The sequence below is a fragment of the Dama dama genome, chromosome 17 (assembly GCF_033118175.1).
Source record: "Dama dama isolate Ldn47 chromosome 17, ASM3311817v1, whole genome shotgun sequence".
Taxonomy (NCBI): Eukaryota; Metazoa; Chordata; class Mammalia; order Artiodactyla; family Cervidae; genus Dama; species Dama dama.
Genome location: NC_083697.1, coordinates 50,350,532 through 50,376,650, shown reverse-complemented (window position 1 = coordinate 50,376,650; position 26,119 = coordinate 50,350,532). Strand labels below are relative to the sequence as shown.

General features: G+C 42.5%; 1 non-coding gene across 1 annotated transcript; it reads right to left on the bottom strand.

The window, feature by feature from the left end:
* Window positions 1-24,821: 24,821 nt before the first annotated feature.
* LOC133071954 (small nucleolar RNA U13) lies at window positions 24,822-24,926 on the bottom strand. The gene has a single exon (XR_009696575.1). It is a non-coding gene; the product is annotated as a small nucleolar RNA U13 (small nucleolar RNA).
* Between the last annotated feature and the right edge of the window lie 1,193 nt (window positions 24,927-26,119).

Genomic DNA, 26,119 nt, shown 5'->3' with positions numbered 1-26,119 from the left:
GTCTTGAGGACCGGACAGGAAGCAATATTGAGCAAGGGTCTGGGCTGTGACTTTGGTTCCATCTGGGCTGCCAGTGCAAGCCTGTTACAAGCTGTGTGGGCTCAGACAAGGTCCTTAACCTCTCTAAGTCTCAAGTTCCCATTTATGAAATGGTGACAGTCACAGCAATACCTCACAGGTTTGCAGTGAAAGCCAAATGAGATTAAGTTTGTACCAGGCTTAGCCCAGCTGAGCGGCATTTACTCCGTGTCCAGTGTTGTATCCCAGAGACCATGATTCCCAGTATCTGATCTGCTCCAAACTGACAGTTTAGGGAGGGTCAGGAGTGAGTCACTGACCCAAAGACAACTGCAGGTTCTGGTCCCCAGGTATCAAGGGGAAAAGAAAGATGTGTGACTGTGAACTGTGATAATACATTAAATCCCTTACAATAATGCATAGTAAATAAATATCTGTAGGCTGGGCTTAGATGTTTTCCTAACAAGCAGCAACTTTGCTTCTGTCCTAAGCCCATTCTCGTGGGAGGCCTCTGAAGCTTAGAGTCTGTACCTCCCTCTGTCTACTAATCTTCTAGAGGGAAGTTCAGTTGTTCCCGGAGGAAAGGTCAATTTCACCAACAGTAATATCAACCACATCAGTAGCAGTGACAGTGTCCTGGATGAAGCAGTGATCACTGCTCATTTCATCCTCAGCAGCCTTCTGAAGCCTGTGACTCTCCATCTCCTCTTAGGGCACTGGTGTCTGGACAGCATCTCTCCAAAGTCACAGAGCAGGCCAGCCAGGAAAGGGCTTGAACCTGGGCCTGAGCGGGCCCGTGAGCCGTCCCCAATACAGCCTCCCAACATCAGGCAATCGGTCACATGACGAAATACTGCCAGGGACAGAGAGAGAAAAGAAGAGAGGAGTCTAGAAAACTCTAAGGATTGGATAATAAGTAACGACTCCTGAATCATCCACCGTGTCTTTGAAATTAAGACGAAGAGCAACTAAACAGGGGTGAGAGAGGGGACCAGGAGCTTGGAGTCAGGGTCAGGGTGGGCGTGTCATCTCTTCCGGACATCCTGCTTGTGATCCTTGTGATCTCGGACTCTCCCAAGAAGCCAAACACTTCGCAATCAGATTAAAAACTAAACCAAACCTTGCAGGCAGGGAGAAAGTGGAGCTGGCAAGGCCAGGGGATTAAAGTCAAACTCCCAGAGCAAAGTTTGACGGTGACAGCCTGTTTGTCCCAGGCCACTGGTATATGGATGGAGCCAGGGTAGGGAGGGCAACGCACCTTCCCAGGAGGTGCCCCCACCGTCCTGGGGAGGGGGTGATTTTGTGCTGCAAGGGGCTTCTTGAGGTCAGAAGAGGTGATGGCAAAGGATACTAGTTGGAACCTGATCCAAAATGGTGACAGAAGACCCAAGTGGCCCAGGAGGGAAGGAAAGGAGTTGCCCCAGGTGAAGATGGCAAGGGTTAAAAGAAGCCTGGCAGAACTTTCTGCAGAGGATACAGGAATTAGGTACGGAGATGGAAATCAACCTCTACTGACTGACCTCAGCCTGGGTGCTAGGCTCCCTCTCCCATCTCCCAGGAACCCTGAGGTCTTCTCCCAGGACACGCTGAAGAAGGGGACTTTGACATGATCCTGTGGGAACTGGAAGAAAAGTGCTGCGAGATAAAGTCCTACAGTTCTAGAAAGAAGAGTTTAGAAGATAGAAGGAAAGAAGGGAGGAAGTTTCAAGTTTACACTAAATTATATTGTTTTCTACACTCCCTTCCCCAAAGTGTTCAAATCTGTCACAGTTTTCTCTGACTAGAAACTATTCTGCCCCACTTAAACATGTATTTAGATCTCATGGAGTACATTGGAGAAGGACAAAGGGGGAACACTTAAAATTCCAGGCATTTGGTAGTCCACACCAGACCACTGAATCTCAAACCAATATACTGATGGTGCGTGCTAATGGGGAGGGGAAAATGTTTAATAATGTTGTAAACCAAGGGAAATTTTATTTTAGGGTCCACTTGCAGAACACATACTTACATATCCCAAACCCCCTAGGGTGGTCAGAGACAAAATATAAGTATGATAAGAAAGACATAAACTCACAATGAGTCATCAATATTTCCTGAAATCCTTTATGTCCTAGGAAAAATTGTCTTTTCACAAACGGTCCTCAGAGCTGCTATCAGAGACAGAACAGCACACCGTTGCTGAAAGCATGCTGATTTTGCAGTCAGATAGCTCCAGGTACAAATTCCGGCTCTGCCTAACTATTACCCTCATTGACCTGTACGAGCATCTTAATCTCTCCAAGGCTCAATGTTCTGAGCTGTAAAATAGAGTTCATAGAGTTGGAAGGAATAAAGACAAATATTTACTGAGCACCTATAACGTGCCAAGCCCTCTATTCAAGGCAATGGGGACACAGAATGAATAAAACAAAGGTCTGCCTTCACGAAGTTTATAACCATGAGGGGCAAGATGAACAAGAAACATGTACTCCAAAAAAGGCAGAGTATATCAGATGGTGATAAGAGGGCGATGAGGTTGAGTGAGAAGGAGGCTATTTGATTTAGGGCCTTTAGAAAAGGCTCACGATAAAAGAGACATGAGGCTGTGAGTCATGCAAATATTGGGGAAGAGGGTTCCGGGCAGAAAGAACAGCAGAGCAGAGCTTCTGAGACAGAAGACTGCTTATTGTGTTCAAGTAACAAGGAGATGGACCTAACTAAAGGAGATGGAGCCAGGTGGGGTAAAGAAGGAGATAAAATCAGAAGGTGTCTGAGTAGGAGGAGGCAGGAAAGATGATCTGGAGTTTAGCCTGGGTGAGCTGGGAAGCCAACAGAAGGATGAGACTGGCTTATATTTAGAAAGGATCACATTGCTGCAAGAAGATGTGGCAGGAGGGGGTAAAAGTGAAAAGGAGGAGATCAGTTAAAGGCAACTGAAATAGTCTAGACAAGAGATGATGATTGTTTCAGGTACTTGGGCTGAGTACTTAGAAGCAAGGAGGTGCAACTTACTGAAATGAGGAAAACCAGGAAGGGTGGGTTTGCAGAGAAGAAATCAGATCCATTTGGGACATATTGAAGTTTGAGAAGTCTACTAGATAACCAAGTAGGGGATGCTGGGTCACCAGTTGGATATATGTGTGTGGAGTTCAAGGCAAGTTTTAATGCTATGGGTTAGGATATGCTTAGTCAGGGACTAAGAACAGATGGAGGAGAGAAGAGTCCAAGGACTCCAGGGGTTAGAGGTCAAGGAGATAAAAGGAATAGCAAAGAAGACTAGGAGTGGCTGGTGTGGGAGAAAGAAAACCAGGGTCCCGAAGGAGTCTATGCCAGCTGTCAGTAAGTTTTCTTCATGAAGAGCCTCATCGTAAGTAGTTTTGACTTTGTGGGCCAACTGGTCTCTGTTGCCACCCCTCAGTCCTGCTACTATATCATGAAAGCAGCCACAGACGATACGTAAATGAATGGCCATGGCTGTGCACTCATAAAGCTTTATTTATGGGAGCACAGCAGAGTGCTGGATTTGGCCTGAAGGCTATAGTTTGCCAAACCCTGATCAAGGCAAATGATACCCCAGAACTACAGTGTGAACTGAAGACAGAAAGCTCTGGAAGCCAAATGGACAAAGTATTTCAAGGGCTCAGAGTGATAAACGGTATCAAATGCCACCGACAAGTTGAGTCAGGTGAAGAATTAGCCATTGGCTATAGGAACACATCAGTCATCAAAGGCCTCAACAAGAGCCTTTTCACTAGAGTGATGAGGGCAAAAGCCTGATTGGAAGGGGTTCAAAAAAGCTGGTAAGAGAGTGTGGGCATAAACAACTCTTTTGAAGAGTTTTAGTTCCTGGCAAAAAGGAAATGTTCAGCATGGTCATTCCTTTTCCATAAGTGGACCTATGATCCAGAAGTTATTATTTATATAGAACTGAAGAGTTTACAAGGCACACGCACAGAGCATTTGTTTTTTTTTTTTTTTTTTAGTTCTACCACTTTATTGCTACCAACCCATTTCCCTCCACCCTCATGCACACATGCTGTCATGTAATCCCATGGACTTCAGCCCGCCAGACTCCTCTGTCCATGGACTTTTCCAGGCAAGAATACTGGAGTGGGTTGCCATTTCCTTCTCCAACACAGAGCATTTTCACATAAGTTTCAAGTAAGTCAAGTTAGCTATTCAGATTCACAAGAAAAACAGAAACTTGGGGTCTAGAGTTGAGTTAGAAGCCACCAAAATATGGCTTGAGTTTGATGGAGTGATGCATTATTCCCAGAAACTATAGTATTACACATCCCAAACATGGGTGTCTGCCATCCGTCTACACCCTACCCTGTGATGAAAGAGACAAGATAGTATCTGCATCATGGTTAAGTCCCAGTCTGCGTTTGGTCAAAATATTCCATTCTAAATTCAGATAGTCACCTGCACAGTCTACACAAGCCAAATGAATTTTTCATTATCTGGGGTGAGTTATTGGCATGGGGTCCATCCAGTGAAAACATCTAAATTTATGCCACACTTTGTTTCCCAGGGAGCCCAAACTATTTCATATAAATTACCTCATTGATCTCCAAAGCCCTTGCATGAGATTTAGAATTATTATTTCTTTTTCATCTTGACACCCAGTCTGTAGGAGGGCAATAAATATTATGTTCTGATGTTTATGATGTGGGCCTGAGGACTCATGTCAGTGAAATTCGTGTTGCAGCTTTAACCTCTGAGTGAAGCAGGGAGATGAACAGAAGTTTGTTCTAACAGGCTGTTCCAGGCGTGTTTCTCAGGCCCACCCACTTGCAGCTCCTGCTTGTGTCCTGCTTCTCTAGGAAGTGCCCTAGGAGCCTGCTTCCTTCTGCCTTCTCCTTCACCAACCATAACTCATTGGACTGGGAAAGGATCCCACCCCCAGAGCAGTCAATCTGCTGGCTGACCTAAGCCTATGTCTGTGCCTGTCATGACATGATGATCTGGGCCAATGCCAGCCTCTCCTGGGGGTGGATTTCTCCACCAGACACAAGGAGACAGAGAGGAATAGACACAGAAGAAGAGACCCACCACATTGATGGGGCAATCCCAAAGTGCAGATCCTTGAATGTCTACATGCCAGAGGTCCCTGGCACCATCTTGGATACAGGTGCCTGACAGGTCCATTCTCAGGAACCTGGATCCTATTGTAGCCCCACTTCTCATCTTTCCAGGAGATTCTGTCCTCATCATCACTACACAGACAGGCGTGAGCCCAGCTCTTTTTGTTTTCTGGCGGCGGGGGGGGGGGGGGGGGGGGGGGGGGGGCGGTATTCCAGGGGATCCTTTTTTCCTTGTAGCCAAACATGCTCAACTCAAACCTTGATAAAGCTGACTCACATTGGCCAAGGCTTGGGAACCCCAAATAAGAAACTATCCAAATAGGCCATTGCTCTTGAACTTCTGTCTGCTTGCAAACCAACACCAGGTGAAGGGGGCAGAAACAGGGTGCCTCTCCTTTTGTCTTTCTTCTCCCCAAAGTTCTACACTGTTCTAGGCCATCTCTATTGCTTCAGACTCAGAGACTTGTACTGCCCCAGGTCATCACGGATTCACATATTCAACAAACATTCACCGGGTACCTCCTATGAGCTCACCCACCCTAGGCACTAGGGCTACAGCAGTGAAAAAGACAGACTTAATCCCTGCCCTGGAGGGTTACAGTCTGGAAGGAGAAACAAACCATTAAACAAGCAAGTACATTACAATGCCCATGTGGTCTAATTGTGCGTGGAGGAAATCACAGGGGAGGCGAAACAGACACCCATCTTGGAGAAAACATGGAGGGCTTCCTAGAGAAAGTGATACCAAAGCTGACACTTGAACAGGGAGTTGGTGTTACTCAAAGAGGCGACAGAAGGGTGTTCAAAAGCAGAGGAAGTTACACCTGCAAAGAAAGCCCAGGCCACACCAGGGTCTCTCGAGCAATCAGATTAAGCTGAGGCCCAAGTTTCCCACACAAGGATGCCCTAGTGAGAGACTAGATTTGTCCCACTCCCGAGTTCCTGCTCGTCCATACACGCTTTGACTCTAGGGGAAGGGCACAGTCTGGGTCTACCTCGGGGCTGACCTAAATTTCCATCCTAGACCCAGAGGGTCTTTCAGCCTGAAAAGAGAGCAAACACCAAGGCAGTCCCACCCATGAGCCCCGGCAGGGCCAGCCCCCGCAGCAGGGAGCTGGGTGCAGCCCGTGGACTTGGGCTTGTCTTCTGCCGGCATTGGAGGGCACACCAGGGGCATGGCTTGCTTGAGGGGCTGTGGGCACCCTCCCCTGGGAGAGGGAGGGTGGTACATTTTTCCAAGGACCTTCCTTCCAGCGCAGTATGTCTAGGGTTTGATTCCACACATCTCCTCAGCCCAGAATGGAGACACAAGATCTGGACTTCATGTACCCAGGATGTATGTGGGAGAGGATTCAGCTTTGACTCTGCTCAGCCCTGCCCTAGGGAAAACCACTTCCCCTTTACTTCCTGCCACAATGTGAAGCGTGACGTGAGCTGAATCTCTTATAAAAGTCTAACATCCCTACTGTAGGTTAGTAAAGGGAAGATGGCCCAGGAGCCACCCTAGGCTATAGGCCATTGACTACAACGCACACCTAGAAAACAAGTGTTCGCCATGTCCAGGTGAGTACTTTCATCATCATCCCCTTTTACAGGTGAGGAAACTGAGGCCCAGAGAGAGAAAGTAACTTGCCCAAGGTCACCCAGGTAAGAAGTGGGAAGTGGAGATATGGATCCTGGTAATCTGCTCCCAGGTCAAGGTTTAGAAGTCAGGTGCTATATCTATTTCATTTCCTCAGTGGAGCCCTTATCTCAGCCCAGCTGGGAGTCCTAGACACACACCTTGTAAGCAGGTTTTAATGAAGACCTGAAAACTAGATAGCTTTCCGCCTCTGCATCGATAGCTCTACCTTTGTGCCGATAAGGTTCTGAACAAACTTTAACAGCTTAAACTGCAAATGTTTACTGAACAAAACAATGAGCAAATCAGGGTTTGTTTGGACTTACTTTTCCTTCCCTGCCCATCTCTTCCCTTGCCTGCTCTCTCAAAGCATCATTTTCCCCAGGACACTTCTTACTTCCACAGAACATCTTCATTTCTGCTTTCTGTCACCTTCCATCATCCACCACTTCTTCCTCTCTCCCTCCTTGCCACAATCCCCCACCCCAGCTGGGCTCTGGGTTAAAGTCATGGCAATGCTACTCACTAGTTTTGTGATGGTGCAGAAATGTCATAACCTCTCTGAGTCTCTGCTTTCTCATCTGTTAAAAAGGAGATCATAACCCTAAACTCTTACAGCATTGGATCAAAAAAAATAAGAAAAATCACTCAACAGTACCTGGCCCATAGTGGGTGCTCAAAGGGTATTTGTCCTGAAGTATAAATCTTTGGATATTCCCTCTATCACTCCATCTATTCAAGGATAATTTCTTTTCTCAAAATATCTGGAAGGAAGATGATTGATCTTGGCTTCAAACCAGTTCTAAGCTACCAGACAGTTGCAAAGCCATAAAACAATTAGCAATAACTGTTATCAAGCAATTAATTATGGGGATTGTAAACAGGTGCTCAGGACTCCAATCCACACAATTCACGGGCTAATAAGAGGGTGTTCAGTTCTTTGAGGGCTTGAACCAAATGGTTTACTGGAAATCAGAATGGCAAGGAAACACATCTAGAGGCTACATCTCTCTGAAGGCCAAGACTCCAGGAAGTGGTCAATAGGATGGGGGCCCAAAAAATTCAATTCTGATTATTGACACGTGAGGCTGCTGGCTCCCCAGGGATGAAAGCTCCCTAGAGAGTTGGAGGGGCAAGGACTGGAATGTGGGTGCCTGGACATCTGGAGAGACTAAGAGCCCAATGCAGAATCAGGAAACAGACTTCCAGAGTTCCAGTTTTCAAACTTTGGCCCAAGCTGCATGACCATAACAGAAGTCAACAAGTCTGTGTTCTTAGAACCCCTTACTAGTCAGATGGTAAGACTTTCAGTTCTTCCTTCATCTCTCTGCCGACCAAGATTTTTTTCAGATCAGCAGTAGAAATACTGGAAGGACTCTCTCCCTTCTGTTTCCAAGACCCTTCAGAATATCTTAGCAAATGCTTTGATTCAGATGATTTGCCAAGAAGGATGCTTTCCTTGCCCAAGAAAGACTCTTTCCCCAACACTAAATATTTGAATCAAACCTGAAGAGAAATGGAGATGTTTGGGAAGTTAAAAGAGAGGACTTAAAATGTTTTTGGTTCCGCTCAATTTCTCTTCAGGGTCAACTCTTTGAATTATAAAGCAAATACACTTGTATTTTGTAATATATTAGTCTTATGTAATATCTCTAGGTTGGAGATAAGGTAAATGGTTTCTATTTACTGCAATTTAATAATACAAAGTTCAACTAGAAAGAAGTAAGGGTGACTTTTAAACACTCCAAAGCTTTCATAATAGGATGAGTGTTGGCTTCGGAGTTATTATCCTCTGAGACTACGTTCCAATTTTGAAAAGTGTTGTTGCAACTCAAAATACATTCTGCAATTCCTCTTTAACAACCACCTTCAAGGCCAATTTGCAAGACACATTAAAAACCCATTTTTAACCACAAGTAGCCTTACAAGATTTGTGTTCTCTATATTAGTCTCAAGATTTGACCACAAATGGTTGGTGTCTCTTTCTAAAAATCAAATCCACCTTCAAAAGATTAAGATTTGCCATCCCAAAGGATGTACTATAATTAAAAGTGTACTGCAGGTTCTGAAGATAATTCTCAAGAAAGGGTTTCTAAAATGGGAATCAGAAGAGCATTGTTTGAAAGCAAAACTTTCTAAGGCAGTGACTTTTAGACCGCATACCTCAGTTGTATGCACCGAATCGCAGAACCTAGAAGAGGCCATGAAGACAAGCCTGGGACTAAGGTGATGAATCGCCAGTGAGCACTCCTTGGAATCTGCGTCCCATGTGTCTCCCTCTGCTCACCCTAGTCCCCAGCCCCAGATCAGGAGTTTCCAGCAGAAGTTTAGGTTGCCTTCCTCTGCTCCATGACTTTGTTAAAAGCATCATCCACGCTTCTTGGACTCACATCTTGGGAATAGGGCTCCAAACAATGATAACCGGAGCCGAAGGAGGAAACCGCTGAGCAGGACTATTTTGGATTTAGTGCCTTCCACAGCCTGGTGGATGATCTATAATGATATAATGAACTGGGCGCAAGATGCAATATGAAGAAATATATTTTAACTAAGAAATATACTGTCCTTGTTGTCAATGCCAGTGTTAACCCTCGGTCCCACCATTCTACCTTGCAGATCATGCTGTGAATTACAAAAGTAATGCTATTAAACCACCACAAATGGGTAATTTTTTAATATATTTTAAACTTAAACTGTTACTAGTATTAATTTGCCTAACAGTGGCCCATTATTAAACATTGTAAAGTACTCTGCTCCATAGATTAGCATTAAAATACAATCCCTGCCTAGTCATAGGGAGAGGAAATAAGAAACTGTGTTTTGCCAGAGACTAGTAGAAGTCAAGTGAAGGGAAGGTTTGAGGCAAGTCTTAGAGATGATCAAAAACAGAATTGCCAACCACATGTGGCAGTGAGTTGGCCATCCTGCAAGTATTCAAGTGGAGGCAAGTAGGATGACCCCTTTAGGGGGATGGCAGAGAGCCTCTGCCTTGAGCCCCCTGCTCCCTCACTGTGATTGGGTTTCTGGAATTCTGCAACATCAGCTTGAAGGATAATGATCTTCATAATACAAAAGTTAGTATGTTCCTTGTGGGTGTGTGCTCAGCTGTGTCTGACTCTTTGTGACCCCAAGGAGTGTAGCCCACCAGGCTCCTCTGTCTGTGGAACTTTCCAGGCAAGAATACTGGAGCAGGTTGCCATTTCCTACTCCAGGGGATCTTCCTGACTCAGGGATCAAACCCATGTCTCTGGCATTTCCTGCATTGGCAGGCAGATTCTTTACCACTAGTGTTACCTTGGAAGCCTATTCCTTAATAACTTATTAATTTATTTAATGATTAATGATTTATTTAATGAGTAATCAATTTATATTAATGATTAATCTACTTAATACATTTCTTAAATAAATCATATCCTCTGTCTTTTTCCTGTTTCAATAAAGTAAAGTTTCTTTGGCAGGTTTTTTTTTTTTTTTTTTAAATAAAAAGTCTAAGCCTTCTTGTTGTAAAGAGCCTTCCTGATTTGCCAAGGGAGATATTGACTTCATATCTACTCCCCACCTCAATCAGTATACTCCTTTGCCTTTGCAGAAATATTTTCTGAACAGCAGTAGAGGTATAGGGCCAGGAAATAATAGCATCTTGGTAAGTCTTTACACATATTCTGTGAAGCAAAAATTTGGATCCCTGCTTCATAAATGAAGAAACTAGAGGCCTAGGAGGGTCTGGTTGCCTCACAACTGGCAAAAGCAAAGTGGATGTTCCCAGCCAGGCAGGCTGGCCCCAAAGCATGTGTTCTTTCCATTATACCCATTATACCAGGGTATACATTGTGTCCATGTGTGCATAAATATTGTACTGAGTCATTAGTCCATGCACTGTTATTGTTATTTCACTTTCCATGGATGCCCTTCCAGTCTTCACAATACATTTCAACAAAAACAACTAAAACTTATCAAGTGGCAGCATCTGCCAGGCACAATTCCGGGAGCTTATCCTTAACAAACTCATGGCCCTAAAGAATAGGTATTATTACTCCATTTTGTAGATTAAGAAAACTGAGGTATAGGGGAATCTAAGTGACTAGTACAAGTCACAGAGCCAGTAAATAGTAAAACCAGGGTTTAAAGCTAGAATTTCTGTCACCAGTAAACAACATCCCCCCAACCCGTAATCACTAAGCCACACTGCCTCTTATCTACTGAACTGAGGTGACTCTTCTCCCTTCAGTAGATAAGAGGCAGTGTGGTTGGGAGAAGAGTCACCTCACACTTCTTTAAATCATCTGTAGCAACTGGAATAGTTCTGTATTCACAGTAGGAAATTAATAAACATTGTATTAACTGGTAAATATGAGAGGGGTCATGGGAAGAAAAGAAATGACTAATCTCTAAGTGGGCAGTTAGCTAGAATGGCCTGCTGGATGGTCAGAAATGAAAGCTGTCTCAGGGCCATTCAAGACTAGCGGAGGGTACACATTCTTTGAGAAAAAGCTGCAGTACAGTGTTGCCTTTCCATCCCAGAAACCTAGGCACAGGGGCTGGAACGAGGGAAGATCCCTTAGGACTCCCATCATCTGAAAAACTGACCCTGCCTGTTTGTTCGGATGACTTTGAAGGATTAAGTCCGTGTCTTTTTCAAGCATTTATTCAATAAACATTTACTGAGAGATAACTCCATTCCAGGCACTGAGAACAAAAAAGTCCCTGCCCTAAAGGAGCTTAAATTCTAGTAGGAAGGATCAGGGGATAATGAGCAATATATAATATGTTAGGTGGAGCTAAATGCTATGAAGTAAAATGAAACAGGAGTGAAAGTGATGGGCAGGTGGTAGGGTGAGGTGGTTAGGTGTATTTTAAATGGAGTAGTCAGAGAAATCTTCTTGAACAAGAGCTTTGAGCAGAAACTCAATGAAGCAAGAGGATATTTGATGTATACATGTGTGTATTATAGATGTATTTGGGGAAAAGTGTTGAAGCAGCTGTGCAAAGGCCCTGGGTTGGTTCAAGCAAGAGTTGGGAGGCCTGTGAATCTGTAACATGAGTACTAATTATTTTGCTGAGACCAAATCAGAGTCATAAGAGATTTACAAGTTGCTATGTGGCTTTCCAAACTTTGTCAGGGCAGACCCAGTAAATCTTTCTGCCTTACGGGGAAAAAATGTACATGATTAAGCGTAGCTTATATCTATATAGTATTTTATAGTCTTAAAGTGCTTCAACATAACAATCTCATGGGTCCCCACAACCTGGCAAGCTAAGCATCGAGTACCTTTCCTACACTAAAGAGACGGAGGTGAATCAAGGTGAAATGACTTGCCCAAGGTCACACAGGTATATGGCAGTTCCAAATCCGGGACTCTCGCTTGCATCATCTTCCCTCTTCAAAGCTGGGGTTCATCATCTCCCTATTTACTATAATCACCAGCCAGCCTAGGACCTGTCATAGCCCTCTAAATTCATAATAAATGTCTCTTGATGTTGCTACTGAAGGCTGTTGCAAAGGGTGCCAAGGGGGACTTCTCAGAAGAGATGAGGTAGTGAGAGCAACTAGAATACGGCAGGATGTTGAATCTATTCTTGGCATCTTATAGATGGAAAGTCTAAGACCCAAAGAGGAAAGTGACCTGTTTCCAGAGTGAACAGAGGTCTCAGCAACTGCCCAGTCCCTTTGTTTTCTTCCCCGAAAAAGAATACATATGTATATATATATAGTTGTCTATCTATACATATCTATCTGTCTATCAAGATAATGAATATAAATATTTCATTTACTTGAAAAGGCATGAAGCAAAGCAATTAAGAATTTAAGAACTTGATTCCAAAGTCAGGCAACCAGCCTTCAATTTGAAACCAGACTACTTTCTCTCTGTGTGGCTCAAGTAGAAACACACTCCTTTAAGATTCAGTTTCAATTTTTAAAGAATTTTTTAGACAAGTTTTTGCTTTACAACAAAACTGAGAGAAAAGAACAGAAATTTTTTACATATTTCTGTCCCCTACACAGATACGCGTGCTAAGTCAAGTCAGACTCTTTGCAACCCTTTAAACTGTAACCCACCAGGCTCCTCTGGCCATGGGATTCTCCAGGCAAGAATAATGGAATGGGTAGCCATGCCCTCCTCCAAGGTATCTTCCCAACCCAGGGATCAAACCCAGGTCTCTTACGTCTCTCCTGCATTGGCAGGCAGGGTCTTTACCACTAACACCTCCTGGGAAGCTTCCTACACATGTTTAGCCTCTCCCATTATTAGCATCAATCACCAGAAATGGTGTTTTTTGTTTTTTTTTTAAACTAAGGATGAAGCTACACTGACGCATCATAACCACCCACAGTCCATTGGTTACCTAAGGGTTCACTGTTGGTGTGGCACATTCCATGGTTTGGACAAAGGTACAATGATGTGTATTCATCATTACAGTACCATGCAGAATAATTTCAGTGCTCTGAGAATCCTCTCACTGCATCCCACTGCCCCACCCCTGGAAACCACTAATCTTTTTACTGTCTCCACAGTTCTACCTCTTCCATAATGTCATATGGTTGGAGTCATATGGTGTGTTACCTTTTCAGATTGGCTTCTTTCACTTCACAATAAACGCTAAAGTTTTCTCCATGTCTTTTCATGGCTTGATAGCTCATATCTTTTGGATAAAATTGCTGTGAGTAATAGTCCACTGTCTGAATGTACCATAGCTTATCTATCCATTCACTTACTGAAGGACATCTTGGTTGCTTCCAAGTTTCAGCAATTATGAATAAAGCTGCTATAAGCATCCATAGCCAAGTTTTTGCTTGGACATAAGCTTTCAACTCATTTGAATAAACACCAAGGAGTACGATCACTGGATTATAAAGTAAGAATACGCTTAGTTTTGTAATAAACTGCCAAACTGTCATCCAAAGGAATTGTACCATTTTGCATTTCCACCAGCAATAAAGGAGAGTTCCTGCTGTTCCACGGCCTTGCCGGCATTTGGTATTGTCAGATGTTCTGGATTTGGGCTATATTGTAACAGGTTAAGACTCCGTTTTCATATCTGGAAAGCAGAGAACTAGCAACAGTGCCTGATTTTTATCCATCCATCCATCCGTGGTCACTAGGCCTGCTTCCAGCTTGTGGTCACTGTGAATGACATTGCTGTGAACAGGAGTCTAGGAATGTGCTGTGCTGTGCCTGACTCTTTGTGACTCCCTGGACTGTAGCCTGCCAGGCTCTTCATCCATGGGGATTCTCCAGGCAAGAATACTGGACTGGGTTGCCAGTTCCTCCTCCCAGAATCTCCCTGACTCAGGGATTGAACCCATGTCTCTTTGTATCTCCTGCATTGGCAGGTGGGTTCTTTACTCTCTGACCCACCAGGGAAGTGAGCCTATGAATACAACTCTTTTGGCTATATACCCAAAGCGGAATTACTGGATCATATAGTGATTCTAATTTCAACTTTTTGAGAACTGCATCAGGGACTTGACATAAACTATTCTAGTTCCTATCACAGATTCTGCAATGAGGGCACTGTCATACCTATTTTACAGATAAGGAGCTGAGGCCTGCCACCACTCAGCAAATTGAGAGCGTGAGCTCAGATCTAAACGTGCCCAGCTTGAAAGCTCTAGCTCTTTCCTTGAGGCAGCTCTGTCTCTCACCATAGGTTTGTGAAGGGTATTTTGAGAATTTGGCTTCTGCTCTTAACTCACCAGCCAGCCAAACCACAGCACAACCTTGAGTGAATCTCTTTATCACTTTGAATCTCAGTCCATTCCAGCTGCTGTAACAGAAGCCTATAAACTGGGTGACTCTAACAACAAATATCCTTTAAGGATCTGCTTGCAATAAGGAAGAAATAAAACTGTCTTATTTACCAAATCAACGTGTTTGTGAGTTCATGAGTGACTTTGGGGTGGCCAGAACCAGATTATTCTGCAGAAGTTCAAAAACCTCATTTGCAGCCTCCTTCATAATACAGTCTGGCACGTACACTTAAGGAACAGAATGGATTAAATGGCCTACCACATCTTCTCCGGGGTTAGGTGCATGGAATACGTAAGTTGATGATACTGTGTCGATGCCTTTGCTCAAAGCTGGAGCAACTGGTTCTGAACTTCAGGAACAATGATGTGAAATAGGTTGTCCTTGCTCTAGAGACTATGTCCCAAACAGACAGACTTACTCTCGGCTCCACGCAGCATCCCCCCCGGCCAGGTTCTGCAGGCCAGCTTAGCAGGGTGGTCCTGCCATCGTTGAGCACATATCTGGCCCCTTCATCCCCTGCTCCTCTATAGACATCTCACCTCTCCCTAACTGGCCAGGGAAGTTGATACCACACTGCACCACCCCCCCCCCCGCCCCCCCGCCCCGCAACCTTTGCATCCAGGTAGCAGATACCTCTTCTAGTAGGTTGGGAATTGGCCCCTAGGTAATGTTTCCAAAAACACGGAAGGTGAATAGTATCATGGGGTCAGAGGCTGAGCTCCAGACTCAGCGTCTGGGTTTGAGTCTTGGCTTAGACTTCCACCAGTTGGGGTCTTTATGCACAACTGAATGTCCCTATGGGTGGTGGCAGTAGTGGTAAAGAACCCACCTGCTAATGCCAGAGACTTAATAGATGTGGGTTCAATCCCTGGGTTGGGACGATCCACTGGAGAAGGGCAAGACAACTCACTCCAGTATTCTTGCCTAGAGAATCCCATAGACAGAGGAACCCAGCAGGCTACAGTCCATAGGGCCACAAAGAGCTGGACAAGGTTGAAGCGATTTAGCACGCACACACATGGGTGCCTCCACTTCCCCACCTGTAAAATGGAAATAATGATAATAATAACAGCAAACGTTTGTTTTTATCTTCTCCCCAGCAGACACAGTCCTGAGCACTTTCCATATATCAACCAACTAACTCTCACACAAGTCAGCACTGCTATTAACCTTCTCCTCCTCCTCCCCCTACTTCACCGTGAGTATTAAATAAATTTACACCCAGGAAGGAAGCTACTGGAACAGTTCCTGGCCCACAGCACTCAATAAATCTTAGCTATTTTCACATGAGATGACTCTAAAGGTCACATGGATAGCATTTTTGTGTTCATAGTGTGCATTCATAAAATTAAATGCATATTAGAAAGAAATCACATCCTTTGCCCAAGAGTTCATTGCTATTATTGCCTAAATTAAAGGCAAGAATGGTATTTAAGTAAAAATATAGAGTCAATTTTAAAAAAGATTGAGTAAACAATAGCATAGACTCTAAAGTGACTGCAGTAAAAACCACTAAGGCAGAACATAAATGCCCAAACTTTGGGAAACACTGCTCTAGACCCAAAACAGAGTCTGTTTTTAGCAGTTGTCTTCCCTAATCTCCTTTATTCCAAATGCCCACCTCTGTCTAGTTCCCCAGTTAAGAAAGAAGTCCTATTACCTCCCTAAAACAGCCTGTCCTTTTCAGATCCTGCTGTTTCCAGGGTCAAATCCATGCCTTCAGGAAGAGGTATAGGGTGTCCCCCACTTTAATCTAGAGGTAAACTGGAGGGAGCTCCCCCTAGACCACACCTGTTAGGCAAGTGATGATAACTATGTGGGTGAAGAGGTACCCCTGTCCCACTAATGACAGGACACCGGCCAGCCAGAAGCCTTAATGGCTTTTCTGGCCCTTTAGGTCCACTCCTCATTTAACCCATAACAAGTCCCTTCTCCAGGAAATTGGAAGGCACTTGAGCTGTTGACAAGTGCTCTTGGAGATGGAGGGAAGGGCTTGGCTGGGCTGGCAAAGCTGTCTCAGCAGTATTTACAAACAGGTAACCCTTTAGCTTTTTGATAAGATGTTGAATCAGGAGGGAGCTGTTGAGGCTCTGCTAGGTCTACAGAAAGAAGTCTTGGTCACATGTTTGCTTTCCCCCAAAGAAAAGCACATGTCTGTCCCAATTGCCTCAGACTTCCTCATGGACTGACCAGGAAACCAGGGTGGGTAGCTGGATTTCCTGGGACCTGCCTAGCTTTGTAGCTGCCAGACTGCTCTCTCAAATGCATTCAAAATCACCTTCACAGATTTAGTTTCATTCCCAGAGGAAAATACATATTGAGAAACAGAAATAGCTTATTTTTAAAGGCTTCCAAACCTTGTGCCCCAAAAACTAGAATCCCTGGTCTCTTTGGTCTGCAGTCTCCCCATGCTCAGCTATTGTTTTCCCTTCTCCCAGGGGCACGACTGTGATTCCTCTGAGTGATTCCTCTGCCTTCAGTAGTCTCTTTGTCTTGAAATTCAGGCCCATGTGTTGGCAGCTTATGAGAAACCAAAGACTCTGCTAAGAGCTTTTCAAACATCATCTCACGCAAACCTCACAATTACCCTGTGAGTTTGGGTTTATTTTTTTCTGTGTTATAGGAAGTCACTTAATAGGAAGTCTGGAGTTAAAGTCAGGGCTGGTTCAGTGGTTCCAGCTGTCATCAGTCTTCCTAGTTTTCCATCTTTGCTCATTGCCTCCCTTCTCCAAGGAAACAGAGGTCAAAGGGTTTAAGCCAGGGTCTCCAACCTCTAGACCACAGACCAGAGCCAGTCCGTGGCCTGTTAAGGAACCAGGACGCACAGCAAGAGGTGAGCAGCAGGCAAGCAGGCAAGCTAGTGAAGCTTCATCTGCCGCTCCCCATCACTTGCATTACCATCTGAATCCCCCACCCCTACGCCATCCATGGAAAAACTGTCTTCCAGTCCTTCCAGTGCCAAAAAGGTTGGGGACCACTAGTTTAAGCAATTTGCCACCAATCACGAAGCTAGTTAAAAGAAGGGATGGGATTTGAACCCAATACTTCCTACCTCCAAAATTCTTTTTTGGCATGCCAGCTGGAATTTCCCTAGGGATGGAGTAGGGGAGGGGATGACAGGGATCTGCCCAGCCCCAGCTCAAGTCCCCCACACAGGGAGGATTTGGACCAGCAGCTGTTAATAGGAGCTGGTAGATGTGGGAGGAGAAGCATCTGGGACCCTCACCTCCTGGGCATCGGCTCCACCTCTGCCTGATGCCACTCCGGTTCTTGCAACTCCTACCAACCTCCTCACCCAGGACTTCAACCTCCGGATCCTCCTCATGCAGAGCTGTCAGATTTAGGGAAAAACAAGACATAACAGAATGCTCAGTTAAATTTGAATTTCAGATACACAAAGAATTTTTTAGTGTAAGTACAGACATCCATTCAGCAGAATAACAGGCAGGTTGGCAAAGATGATTCATTAAAGTAGTAATATCACAGTTCTCTGATCTCCCTGGAAACAAACTATGTAAGCATAAAACATTATGACTAATATACTATTATCATTTTATGCTTACATTTGAGATTACCCTAATCGTAATACTAAATACTAAATATGTAATACTAAAATGATATAGGTGTTAACCAAAGACATAAGTATTAATATTAGACACAGAGGGTGAGATTTTAAAGACCATAATACAGATAAGTTATTTTGCAGAGCACTAAGAAACAAAGCCAGCATAAACACATATTCTTTTTCGCATTATGATTTACTGCAGCTGGAAGGATAAAAGGAAGTGTTTGAAGCTATCTTATAAAACATTTTTAAATATCAACACTTGAACAAAAAGGGGTTAAATGTGATCAACCTCACCAATACCAAAAAACTAGAACAAAAATTATTAGTTTTTATTTATTAGATGGATACATGAATCAAAGAATTGAATAAACCATGCTGACAATGGCTGGTGTTGTGATGGAGGTGGGTAGAATGTGGCAGGGTTCTCACATTCAGCCCTAAAAGGAGAAAATATCTCTACCTTTCTTAAGAGCAGTTCAGCAAAAGACATAAAAAGACTTAGATATGGGCATACACTCTGACTCAAAGTTCCTTCTAGGAATTTGTCCTAAGAAAATAACTTGGGATGGGCGCAAAGATTTCACTACAAAGATGTCCACTGTGGCATTGTTCATGTGTATATACTATTGAGTTGGCCAAAAAGTTCCTTCAGTTAATGTTCAGTAAAGTTCTGGTTGAAAATGAAAAATGTGTCTTTTATTTTTTACTCAAAATCGAACAAACTTTTTGGCCAACCCAGTATTATATACCATTACAGTTTAATTATAGGGCTTCCCAGGTCACTCAACAGTAAGGAATCCACCTGCTAATGCAGGAGACGCAGAAGACCTGGGTTCGATTTCTGGGTCTATAAGATCCCCTGAAGGGGGAAATGGCAACCCACTCCAGTATTCTTGTCTGGAGAATCCCATGAACAGAAGAGCCTAGTGGGCTACACTCCATGGGAACGCAAAGAGTCGGACACAACTGAACACACACACATACACCTATATGGTTTAATCATATATGCTATTATTAGTAATAAATATACACATATATGTGTAAATATACATGCACACAAATGAGGGGAGAGAGAAATAAATTTGGGCACATGTATTCAAAGGCATGATGTACTTATATGCAGAGTACATCATGAGAAACTCTGGGCTGGAAGAAGCACAAGCTGGAATCAAGATTGCTGGGAGAAATATCAATAACCTCAAATATGCAGATGACACCACCCTTATGGCAGAAAGTGAAGAGGAACTAAAAACCTCTTGATGAAAGTGAAAGAGGAGAGTGAAAAAGTTGGCTTAAAGCTTAACATTCAGAAAACTAAGATCATGGCATCTGGTCCCATCACTTCATGGGAAATAGATGGGGAGACAGTGGAAACAGTGTCAGACTTTATTTTTGGGGGCTCCAAAATCACTGCAGATGGTGACTGCAGTCATGAAATTAAAAGACGCTTACTCCTTGGAAGGAAAGTTATGATCAACCCAGATAGCATATTAAAAAGCAGAGACATTACTTTGCCAACAAAGGTCCGTCTGGTCAAGGCTATGGTTTTTCCAGTGGTCATGTGTGGATGTGAGAGTTGGACTGTGAAGAAAGCTGAGCGCCGAAAAATTGATGTTTTTGAACTCTGGCATTGGAGAAGACTCTTGAGAGTCCCTTGGACTGCAAGGAGATCCAACCAGTCCATCCTGAAGGAGATCAGTCCTGTGTGTTCATTGGAAGCACTGATGCTGAAGCTGAAAATCCAATACTTTGGCCACCTCATGCAAAGAGTTGACTCGTTGGAAAAGACCCTGATGCTGGGAGGGATTGGGAGCAGGAGGAGAAGGGGACGACAGAGAATGAGATGGCTGGATGGCATTACCGACTCGATGGGCATGAGTTTGAGTGGACTCCGGGAGTTGGTGATGGACAGGGAGGCCTGGAATGCTGCGATTCATGGGGTCGCAAAGAGTCAGACACGACTGAGCGACTGAATTGAACTGAACTGATTCAAAGGCAGGTATTTTAAGTGATGTTATAAAAGAACATTTCAAAATAAAAAAGTGTTCATGAGTACCTTCCTTCTTCCTTGCGTGGACCTGAGGCTAGAGGTGAAATAGCCATCTTGCAACCATGAGGTGATAAACATGAGAACAAAAGGCATTCACTCAGGGCAGCGAGGAGGAAAGATGAAGGACCAGAAACAGTAACAGCTGTGGAGCCATTACACCAGGCTGAGCTTCAGCCCCAAACTCCTTGTGAAGTGATTCACCCTTTCTCACTTGGAGCTTTTAAAATTTCTCCTTTTTACAAAAAATATTGCATACCTAGGATATTAATAACTTTAAAAATGTACAAAATATATGTAAAGAAAACATTTTAATTTCATTGAAGGACATAAAGACTTGAATTTATATTTTTCCCAGTCTTCACAAAGATGCTTCAGATGGGTATTATTTCATCTTTTTATGCCTGGAGATCAGGTAAGTGGCTCCAGTCCCCAGAGTGGCAGAGCTCAAGTTCAAACCTGGGTCAGCCAGAGTCTCACGTTGGTGCTCTGTATGGTAATTTATACTGGCTGAAAGGAACTGATTAACAAAATAACAAAATGTGATTTCAAGTCTTCCTTTACTCCAAATTATTCTGTCATGCACTCTCACAATGACAGACTCACAATTACAGGAAGTTTCCCTTTTGGTTGTAAACACAATATGAATCTCATACTTGTGACAAGAACCATCCAACACCGAAAGGAAATTGAAAGGTTTTTAGAGTTAATGTTGATAAGATTCTAAAATGATGATTGATAAAGAAGTTCCTCAGGACATTTGCACTTGTCCTTCCCTCTATCTGGAAAGATTTCCTCCTAGATGTTGACATCACTAGCTTCTTAACTTCTTCAAGACTTTGTTTAAATATTGCCTTCACAAAGAGTTCTTCCTTGATCACCCATTTAAGACCATAACTTCTCCTGACTTTATTAGACAGCATATTAATAAGCAGAGACATCACTTTGCTGACAAAGGTCCATATAGTCAAAGCTATGGTTTTCCCTGTAGTCATGTATGGATATGAGAGTTGGACCATAAAGACAGCTGAGTGCCAAAGAATTGATGTTTTCAAATTGTGGTGCTGGAGAAGACTCTTGAGGGTCCTTTGGACAGCACGGAGATCAATTCAGTCAATCCAGAGGAAATCAACCCTGAATATTCATTGGAAGGACTGATGCTGAAGCTGAAGCTCCAATACTTTGGCCATCTGATGCAAAGAGTCGGCTCATTGGAAAAGACCCCGATGCTGGGAAAGATTGAAGGCAGGAGGAGAAGGGGACAACAGAGAATGAGATGGTTGATGGCATTGGATGGCATCACTGAATCAAGAGACATGAACTTGAGCAAACTGCAGGAGGTAGTGAAGGATAGGGCAGCCTGACGTGCTATATAGTCCATGGTGTCTCCAAGAGTTGAGCACAACTTAGCGACTAAACAGCAACAAATAGCTCTTATCACCCTCTATTATAGCATACAATTTACATGATTATTTTACTTTACTGTCTCCTCCTTACCCTCACCCACCCCCAAAACCATTAGCTCCATATTGGAAGCAAGATTTTTGTCTGCTTTGCCATCAGCACCAAGAGGAGGGCTTTGCATGCAGTTGGCACTCAATGTTCATTGAATTAATGTATGAACAAATGAAACCAGAAGCACACAGGGTAAGCACCACTCAAGTGCTGGCAAATGAAAATCTTGCCCAAGGTCTTCTCAAGATGGAAGTGGGGAGAGACAGAAGGAGAGAGGAATACAGATAGACTGATTGGATGGGAATATAGTTTATTCTATCTGCTTTTGCACTTTATGTAAATGACACATCCTTTTTTACACGTCCTTTGTGACTTGCTTCTGTCACTCATATTCTGACTGTAGGATATTTCTGTGTTGTCATGCCAGATGTCAATTACATTCATTTTTATTGCTGCATGAAATGCCATTGTAAGAAGAATATAAAATGTATTCCACTTTTTCAAACATTTGTGTTGATTCCAGTTGGGGGTGTTTTGATCCATCCTAGTGTAACCATTCTCGTCCAAGTTACATATGTAAATGCCTAAGAATTTCTCTAGAAGGGCAAATAATAGAATTTCTCTATTTTGCTAGGTAATACCAAACTGTTACCTGAAGCAGTTGCACTAATTAACACTCCCATCAGCAAAGAACGGTGTCATTGATTCTCCACATCCTTGCTAATGCTTGGTATTATCAGGTTGTCCCGGGGATTTTTGCCATTATTGGGAAAATAAAATGGTATCTCCCTCTGGTTGTGTTTTGAATATCCCTGATTACAAATGAGGTTGAGAACCTCTTTATAAGATACATTTTTGTTTTTCCTTCCTTTTGCTAAAAGGAAACAGTCCATGTGGGTACTGGAACCAGGTACATATCACAGAGACTGCTGACGAAATAACTACCCGGGATCTCAGCCCAGAAGAGATGAGGAGCTGGAACTGAGCCCACTCCCAAGTAATCACAGAAACCATGAAGTCTCTGAAACAGGCAGCAGCAGAAGTCCTTTTATTGGCCAGGTATGCACAAAAGGAATCTGACAATCTTTCAGGGCCATGATAAGTAAAAGCATCACTCTAAAAAGAGCAGAGCAGCAACACTTGGCCACACGCACAAGCATCTGATCTGAATCCACACTACCAATGAGATATAAAAACCCAGTCAGAGAAACTACCATAAAAATGGTCTGGGCTCCATAAAATCCCTACCAAGTACATGTGTTTCATGGAAAACCACTCCCACTGAAGATACGTTCATCAAAAAATTTACTAATCACATGAAGTAAATAAGTGTTGGGAGAAAATCAGCAAACACAACAAATGCAACAAAAATTCGGAACCAAAAACTACAAATATGAAGCAATCCCAAAGAGACCTTAAAATCATAGCACTCAGTATAACATATTGCAATAATATGAATGAATAAAATTATGAAAGTAAGAAAGAAAATTAAATGAAGGAACATGACACTGAGGAAGGGAGAGTGAAACATTTTTAAGAAATTCAACTGAACTCAAGGAAATTAAAAAAGAACAGTCATTAAAATTAAAAATTCAATAGACACTCATCTGAAGAGAGAACTAGTGAATCAAATGATTGATTTGAGGAAAGCATCCAATGACAGCAATAAAGAGGTAGAGAGTATGAAAGAAATAAAGAGATGCACAGTTTAGAATGAAAAGGTTCAGCATACATTTAATGAGTCCCAGAGAAAGGAGAGAGCTAATAGGAGATTCCACTAGGAGGAGTCCAGGTCAAATTATTATACATGAGAGAGTAGACAAAGGTATTTTAGTCATAAAACATATATTTCAGATTTTTATGTCTAAAATAATTTACCATAACATTCCTTTACTAAAGTAATACCAAAGGTGACATCTTAGCAAGAAAGAAACTCAACCCAGAAGAAAGGGGTGAGATGCAAAAAAGCAATGGTAAGGCAAGGAACTGATAAAAAAAAGTTAATACATCTAAATAATACTGACTGTAAAATTATAACAATAATGATGACCAACTGGGAGGTGTTTTTTTTTTTTTTTTTTTTTTTTTAAGAAGGAACTAAAATATTACCCAGGCTTCCCCAGTGACTCAGCGGGTAAAGAATCCACCTGCAATGCAGGCAACACATGATATGCAGGTTTGATCCCTGGGTGGGGAAGATCCACTGGAAGAAGAAATGGCAACCCAGTCCAGTATTCTTGCCTGAGAAGTCCCATGGACAGATGAGCCAGGCAGGCTACAGTCCAAAGGGTTGCAAAGAGTTGCTCGTGACTGAGCAACTAAGCATGCAATATATTACCCAACAATAACATAGAAGCTGTGAGAAGGTTTTAGAAGTTAAAGAACTCTGAGTTCCTTGTATTGTCTGAAAAAAAAAGGAAAAAATAATAGACATATTAGAGATATAGAGTGATATTGTCTTTAATCATGCTGGCTAACAATTAACCACCAAGTGAATAGAATTGTATGTATAACTTCTAAACAGGTGAAAGGGAAAGAGGTAGGTGGAGAAGCAAAGAAAAAATATGATAAATAGAAACAAAAAACATAAATTAAGCTAGTAAAATCAAGTCTACATTTATCAGTAATCATAGCAAATATAAATGACTGTAGAGAAACCCTCCTACATATGCCCAAGAAAAAATATGCTAGGTGGTTCATCACAGTATTGCTTGCAAAAGAAAAAAGTTAGAAACAACCCAAAGTTACCATCCTTCGGAGACTAGATAGATACATTGTGGTATATTTATAAACTGAAACTTTCTAGAAGAGTTAAGAATGAATGAGACTGATTTATGTATGAAGCCAATTTTCATGTATCAACATGCATAGGGCTCAAAAGCATATTAATAAATGATAAAGGCAAGTTTTATACAGTATTTACAGTTTAATGCCATCTGTTTAAGTTGTTTAAACACTTAAAGAAGGCCACATGTGTTGATAAATAGTTAAACTATAAAAACATGGATGGGAAGGATACACATGCTTCTGGTAATGGGCGGGGGAATTCTAAGAAAACTTCAACTGTATCTTTAATATTTTATTTCTTTAAAAATCTCTAAAGCAAATACAGCAAAAGGTTAACTATGTGTATATTCCAGTTGATGGTTTATAACACCTTCTGTAACTTTCTGAATATGGAAAAATATCCCATAATAGAAAATGCATCATTGACTGACTCAAAATTTTATACAATTGGGCTTTCCAATAATTAAATTTACATTTATTTTTTATTTTTATTTTTATTTTTTTACGTCAGACAGGTAATGTGCCGAAGTCGTAACAAGGTTTGGAGGGAGGCACATGTCACGCAGCAGCGTGAACACCCAATCATCATGCTCATGAACTACAAAAGGATATTAAATTTACATTTAATTTAATTAAAATTTCAGTTCCTCAGTCACTAGCCATGTTTCCAGTGCCCAGTAAGCACAGGTACTGCCTTGGACAGTGCCATTGGAGAATATTTCCATCATAGCAGAAAGTTCTCTGGGGAAGTTATAGAGCCTCAAGACCCCCCTGGTTCATATTCAGTTCAGTTCAGTTCAGTCGCTCAGTCGTGTCCGACTCTTTGTGACCCCATGAATCGCAGCATGCCAGGCCTCCCTGTCCATCACCAACTCCCGGAGTTTACTCAAACTCATGTCCATCAAGTCAGTGATGCCATCCAGCCATCTCATCATCTGTCATCCCCTTCTCCTCCTGCCCCCAATCCCTCCCAGCATCAGGGTCTTTTCCAATGGGTCAACTCTTGGCATGAGGTGGCCAAAGTATTGGAGTTTCAGCTTCAGATTACTTCTCATTATTCAATACTGTGGGTAGATATTGATGATAGTAATGTGCAAAATGAAGCACAGAACATAGAGCAGAGCTCTATACCCTTATGGGAACTTGCTTAAGTTCTACTGTTGTGTTGCATTTCATCAAATTACTAGAAGTTCCAGGAAGGCTGATGTCCAGTTAACTGAGATGTTCCTATAGTATTTCAATTGAAAACAACCACAGTACTTTAGAACTGGAAATAATAATAACGTTGTTCCAGCCACTCTATATTTGATTCCCTAGCTATTTCAATTCCACCCAGTGCCTTCCCAAGGTATATATCTGGTAAAATTAACACAAAGGGACACTTCTCAGATTTTCTAATTTACCAAAGTGCTTTAAAGAGTTATCTGAGTGGCCAGTATTTCACAAGGAATTTCAGCATTTATGACAGCAACAAAAACCTATTGCAAAAGCACTGAGAAAGTTGGAAAATCAAGCAATGGCTCCAGAAAGGTAGAGACGTGAAACTTTGCCCTCATACTTCAGAATTACTACAGGTCATTAAATACTTTCCACTGAGGCTTTTTTTTTTTTTTTTTAATTTTTTTTTTTTTATTAGTTGGAGGCTAATTACTTCACATCCACTGAGGCTTTAATTGACTTTCTCACGGGCATGCATTTTCCTGCATCTCCCCTAACTGTCTTATCAAGACTGACCTGTGAAATACATCAAAGCAGAAATGAATTGAGTTCTGTATGTAATATACTTAGTTGCTCAGCCATGTC